Source organism: Euprymna scolopes, chromosome 24, assembly GCF_053919585.1.
Source record: "Euprymna scolopes isolate OS-2025 chromosome 24, ASM5391958v1, whole genome shotgun sequence".
NCBI classification, from domain to species: domain Eukaryota; kingdom Metazoa; phylum Mollusca; class Cephalopoda; order Sepiida; family Sepiolidae; genus Euprymna; species Euprymna scolopes.
Window position 1 is genome coordinate 101,509,226 of NC_136505.1, and position 6,529 is coordinate 101,515,754.

Below are 6,529 nucleotides of genomic sequence, written 5' to 3' on the forward strand. Positions count from 1 at the left end.
CAGTCCCTCTAAATAAGATCACAAAAAGTAAATACTAAGGTTCAAGTAGTGATACGCTTTCTTCGGGTTAAAATATTTTTTATTAATTTTACTAGCAGTTTAGTCCGGCTTTGCTCGGGCTCTGTGTACTGTTCATAACTTTATGTGCATATATATATATATATATATATATATATATATATATATATTAAAAAGCTAATTCATGTTCAGGTAACCTACATCTAAAATTTCATTTACTGTTCATAACTTTATGTGCATATGTGTATATATATATATATATATATATATATATATATATATATATATATATGACATGACCTGACACAAATATATATATATATATATATATATATATATATATATATATATATATATATATATACATTTGTGTCAGGTCATGTCATATGCTACTGGTACCATGTAACTCAGTACTACCTGCCTCATGGTCGGGTCACCGGCGACTAAACTGGTTCCCCCACCAGACTTGTTTGGTGAGGAGGGCAGCTAGTCTCCCTGAAGGATTAAAAACAAGACCTTCCAAAGGGCGAATGAACTCTTTTTCTGGGTCAACGGCCAACTAGCACCGTGTATATTTGTGTGTGTATATATATGTGTATTGGGGTGAAGAGGGCTCCCGTAAGCCGTGGTGAAGGCAAACTTTCTAGGAGAAGCAAATCTCTGATGTAAAAAACCATAAAGCGGGAGACCAGTACCAGCATTAAGCTGGTCTGCAGTTAATTTGTTGCTGGCTATCTTGCTCTTGCTTGTTGCTGGATCTCAACATTCTGAACCGAGAGAGAGACTTAGTTGTCGTACAAAGCTAAGACCCTGTAACATCATCTTTGTATAGATAGTCCCTCGGGCATTTGGGCTCATGGATTTTAAATGTCTGAGGGAGTGGCACTCGTCTGACAAGACGTTGCAATCATCATATATATATATATTAAAAAGCTAATTCATGTTCAGGTAACCTACATCTAAAATTTCAAGTGTTTAGACCCAAAATTGGCGGAGGAGTTTGGTAGAGTCTGAAAAGGTAAACTACGTAAACGTTGACCTCTTGGCAGCCACATTTTTGCCCAAACATCTGATTAAAAACTTGTTGCATGTCTGAATACCCGTTATGTAAAATGTCAAATTTTAGACCCAAAATTGGCTGAATAGTTTACTAGAGACCGCAAAGGTAAAATCTTTTGAACTTTGACCCCTTAGCAGTCAAATTTTCAGCCAAAAACCGATTAAAAAGCTTTCCCTATGTCTGAGTACAGTTTATGTAAAATTTCAAATGCTTAGACCAAAAATTAGCTGAGTAATTTGGAAGAGACTGTTGAGGTCAAACTTTTTAAAACTGTGACTCCAATTTGTACCCTTTAAGATTTATTGTTTTGTGCTCAAGACAAATTAAAATGTTTGATCCATGTTCAAGTCACCCACATAGTGTGGTAGAGTTTTAAAGGTCAAATCGTTGAACTTGACTCCTTGACAGCCAAATTTATGGCCAAAAACCGATTAAAAAGATTTTCCAAAATCTTAATACTCCTTATGTCAAATCTCGAGTCTGTAAACTGAAAAGTGACTGAGTAGTTTGGTAGGGAAATGTGCACACACAGACACAATTTCACTTTTATAGATACATAGATAAAAGAAAAAAAAGTTGACTGATTTTTTAAGTGTTGAGGCTTTTTTTAATCATCACAAGACATTTGCTCATTAATATAAGTCATGTTTTTTTTTGGGGGGGGGGTATATGAGAGGAAGCCATTTATCAAGGCCCAGAGATCCTTTAAGGATAAAGGTTAAGTTTTAGGTAGATGATGAGACAACAAGAGCAGACAATCAGTTCCGAATTTTTTAGATGAGGTATGAATGTTTGTATTTTGATTGTTTAGACAATTATTCGGTCGATGAAACCTCCGACATTCGTCAGGTGTAAAGTCCATGTTTTTTTTTCCAGCTACAGAAAAGCCCTTTATTGCAATAAATCGGGCCTCTTGTTTCTTAGAGTTGTCTCCCTTTTACTGTATTTTCTAGAAGAAACGAAAGCACACGTAAGATGTCTATCCACATTTTCACTAATAATGACAAAGGTTCAATTAAAAATTGAACCATAGGAAAGTTTTTAAAAATTCACAAGTGACCCCTGAAAACTGAGATTTTTTTTATATATAATTTACGGACACCCCCCCCCAACCCAAGGTCAGAGTTTTGATTTATTGCAATACAGAGCTAGCCTCCTTTTCCGTCGTTTAAAAAAACATGGAGTCTACACCCGACGAAGGTCGGAGGTTTCATCGACCGAAATGTTGTGCCACTAAGAAGCAGGATGAGAATAAGTGTCCGAGCAATCAAAACAATACAAGATCAGTCATGTAAAACTTATTTAAGGACTAGATTACATAAGAAGACCGCTAAACAAAAACTTGCTCACATGAGATTTTAAGACGATTAGGTTATAGTCAGTCGGTAAGCTGATCCACGGTATGTAACGTTATCCAATACGTTGTAGCCATAGTCAAGTAGGAGACACAGAATAGGCAAGAACGCGACTCAATTTTTTTTAAACAGCGACATTTATTTTTCATTCGCTCGCCACACGTGACTTCTCGTGACGTTTCTTACGCGATCTTCTTCTCAAATGTGTTCTCAAACGTCATCCACGTCTCTAACATGGTCATCTTCTCGAACGTGCTATCAAACGTCATCTACGTTTCTAACGTAATCGTCTTCTAGAATGTGATCTATCCATTATATATTCGGGGTTTTTTCCTACCCTGACATCATTTCGCTCACGGCTTGGTATTTGGATATAGCCGTCTGCACTATGTTTTCAGGTATTGCGTTCCACGGCAAACAGTTCTACTAAAGAAACTCTGCTCATGGAATTTTCGTTTAGTTTTGGGAACATATAGAGAGTATGGGAAGTTGATGGTGGTTGTTTCAGCTAAGCAAGCGTGCATTGTAACATAACGCATATGAGCGCGTATGAAAGCATCAGAAGCAGACGAAGGGTAGATGGCAAGCGATACATTAGCAGCAGGAGCAGCGTTTGATCGCGTATGCAAATTAGGAAATGTGGGTCAGCTGGCGCAAAAAGAAAAATGTTAAAAAAGGACACCATGTGGTCGAAGACAAAAAGTCAACGCCGAAGGAGACGGACGTGTAAAGTGAAGGCGAGAATGGGCTGGCTGTGGCTAGCATGGGGTCTGAAAAAGAGAAACGCTTGTCCGGTTAGATGGACATGTGGCAACGAGAATCTTTTTAAGGGGTGTCCAGACGTGGAGAGTAACGGTAATAGATGATTATGTTAAAAAAGAGGAAAAGCCGAATCGGATTTATCTATTTACTAGCGGGGGTACCCAGCGTTTCCCGGGTGTGGATAGATTTTATCGTAAGGGTATTGAGTGAACCAGCCCTAAAAAGGTGTGTCAATCGAGCGAGTACTCGTACAAGTGCAAAGAAACAAAAAAAAAATAAACAACCCCCTAAAAAAAAAATAGCAGTGAGAAAGTTTTTAGCAGACATACAAACACACATACACGCAAACACACATTTTGCTTTTTATATATAGAGATGAATTCATGTTGGTTTGTTTATAGCTTCGACCATGTCCATGTTACAGTATTTGTTGCGAACGTTTTACGTAGGGGGGAGAGGACTATGCATTGAAGCTGGCGAGCTACTACAATAGAAGTAACGATAGACCATAGAAAGTCTCGCAAAGACTATTCTTTGAGAAATAGGAAATAGGGAGGCGAAAAAGTCACCATTCCGCTAAATTTCGCAGACAGTTTTGCACAGGATCCTCTTTGGAGCTTCACACAATTTAATATTCACTGATTTCCGGTCGAGGTGCTTAAAGAGAAAAATTTCAGAAAACTCAAGCTAATCTATAATAAATCTGTATGTTTGTGTGTTTGTTTGTATGTCCGCTAAAAACTTTTGACAGACACGTCGAAACGTGACGAAACCGGTATCGTTTTTTAAACCTCGAATTTTGAACGACAAATATTGAAAAATTGGCCAAAAACATTAATTCCTTCACCCTCAACTGGACACTTTTCTACAAGGAGGGGTCGCTTTTTTCGCAGATATTTTCGAAAGTCGTCGACTCTTTTCGATTGACTAGCCTTAATTTTGACGTTCGCTACTTTCGTTTTTGTGTTGGATGTAACGGCAAAGACATCATGTTTTTGTTTTTTTCTTACGTTATTTTCCTCTTCCGCGGTACGGGTTCGAGCCTGCCTGCCTACTACCATGTTTATTTTGTTTTGATTTTTTTTTTTTTTGCTAAACACACAACTCCAAACACCCGGGCAACACCGGGCATATATATTTTATAAAAAGCAAAATGTGTGTTAGTGTGTGTGTGTGTGTGTGTGTGTGTGTGTGTGTGTGTGTGTGTGTGTGTGTGTGTGTTTGCATGTCTGCCCAAAACCTTTGACAGATGAATCAAACCGTGACAAAATTGGTATCGTAAGAAAGACCAACCTCTTGGATTAAGAACATGTAAAAATTGACCAAAATAATTAATTCAGTGCTGGTCAACTAGGCTGTTTTTTTGCAAGGAGAGATCACTTTTTGCGTCGACATTTTCCAAGTCATACGCCTAGCAATCTCAATGTACATTTATAAAACATTTTGACGTTATAAGTTGTCGTGACCGTGACAGCTAACACGTTAGCTTATTTTCTTCTTTCTTGTTACAGGTTCGAGCCTGCCTAGTGCGGTTGTGATTTTTTTTTTGCGGTTGCACGGGCACTCGCTGCTATTTTGATTTATTTTTTTAGGGCTAGAGGCTGCTCAATATCCTTATTATACCACCTTTTTCCACCTGGATAACGCCGGGTACCCCCACTAGTCTATTATATAAATCTCAAATGTCATATTGTTTATGTGTTTGTGCGCGTGTTTGTGTGTTCGTATGTCCACTAAAAACAGCCGCATTGGACCGAGTCGAAACCGGTACCATCGGAAAGAGCGATGCCTCGGACGCATAATATATGAAATTTAGGATAAAAAGGATTCATTTTCTGGTGGTCAACTCGACCATTTCTTGCAAGGAGAGTCACCTTTTGCGTCGAGATTTTCGCAAGTCACTGAAACTATGTTAAAAACGATATTTTGCATGACGTCATAAGTCGTCGTGGTCCGATGGGCAAAAGCATTTACCCGTAACTTTTATTTCATCTTTCGCGTTTCGGGTTCGAGACTGCCTACCAGGGCTATTTTTTATTTATTTATTTTTTTGTGTGTGTGTGTGGCACGGGTACTCGCTGCTACTTTGATTGAAAGAAAAGTTGTTTTAGTTCATTTATTTTTTGGCGGAGGAAGTTCCAGGCAACAAAAAGTGCTTCTCTTCGTATCCCTTCTGTCGAAATATCTGGTCGAGTGGTCACCTCTTTCCTTTTTTTAGGGGGGGGGGGCTATTCCATTCTTTTATTTTTGAAATTGCTGTTATCTATGGTGTTGTTATAGATGATGTTGTTATCGATGACGTTGTTATCGATGAAAGTTCTCCATTTCCTTAGTATAGCCGAACTTCATGACCACCCGAGCAATGCCGGGTATCCATGCTAGTTTATAAATAAAAGAAAAAAATACGCACCATTTGTTCAAATCCTTTTGCTCATAAAACTTCACTTTGATTGTGACCTCCGAATGATCTTCGAGCAACGATATTTTTGTTGAATTTCAACCAAAGACAAAGAGTCTGCCTCGGAATTTCTTTTTCGCGCAATTTTAATCCAGTTTGAAAACAAAGTGTCTACAACCGTGAACGTTCAGTACAAAATAGTTCAGTTAAAAAAAGAGAGTTAAAATAATTAAAAATTGGTCGATTCGTTAAATAATCAAGATTTAATTAGAAAGTAATTTATTTCGGGTAACTTTTGATATCCAAGCTAACCGCCCCTCTCTCTTTCTCTCTCTCTTTCTCTCTCTCCTATTACTCTCTCTCTCTCGTTCTCTCTCTCTATTCATCTATCTATCTAAATCTACATATATATAAATTTATATACCACACACACACACACACACACACACACACACACACATATATATATATATACAGTCATCCACATAGAGTACTGTGTCGTTGTATCAGAACTTATCAGCGTGGTTGGACAAGCATATTTTCCCAGTCGTGGATCGAACCTAAAACCATTGGCAGCTTTACCAAAAGGCTACGAATCACTAACCGAAAATGTCCTTCGTCAAGTGCCTAATTAAAGAAGCACTTGTTCATCGCTTCATGTTGAAGTTGTATATTTAGTGGTGTTGCTGTAATCAGAGTTCTCAAGGGTCAAAAGGTTGAAATTTGACACCTTAACAGCCAAATTTCTGGCCGAAAATTGATTAAAACGATTTTCCCAAATTTCTATACTCCTTATGTTAAATCGCAAGTCTGGAGACTGAAAAAATTGACAGAGTAATTTAGTAGGGAAATGTACACACACGGACAGACACACACACACAATATATATATATATATATATATATATATATATATATATATATATATATAAATGAA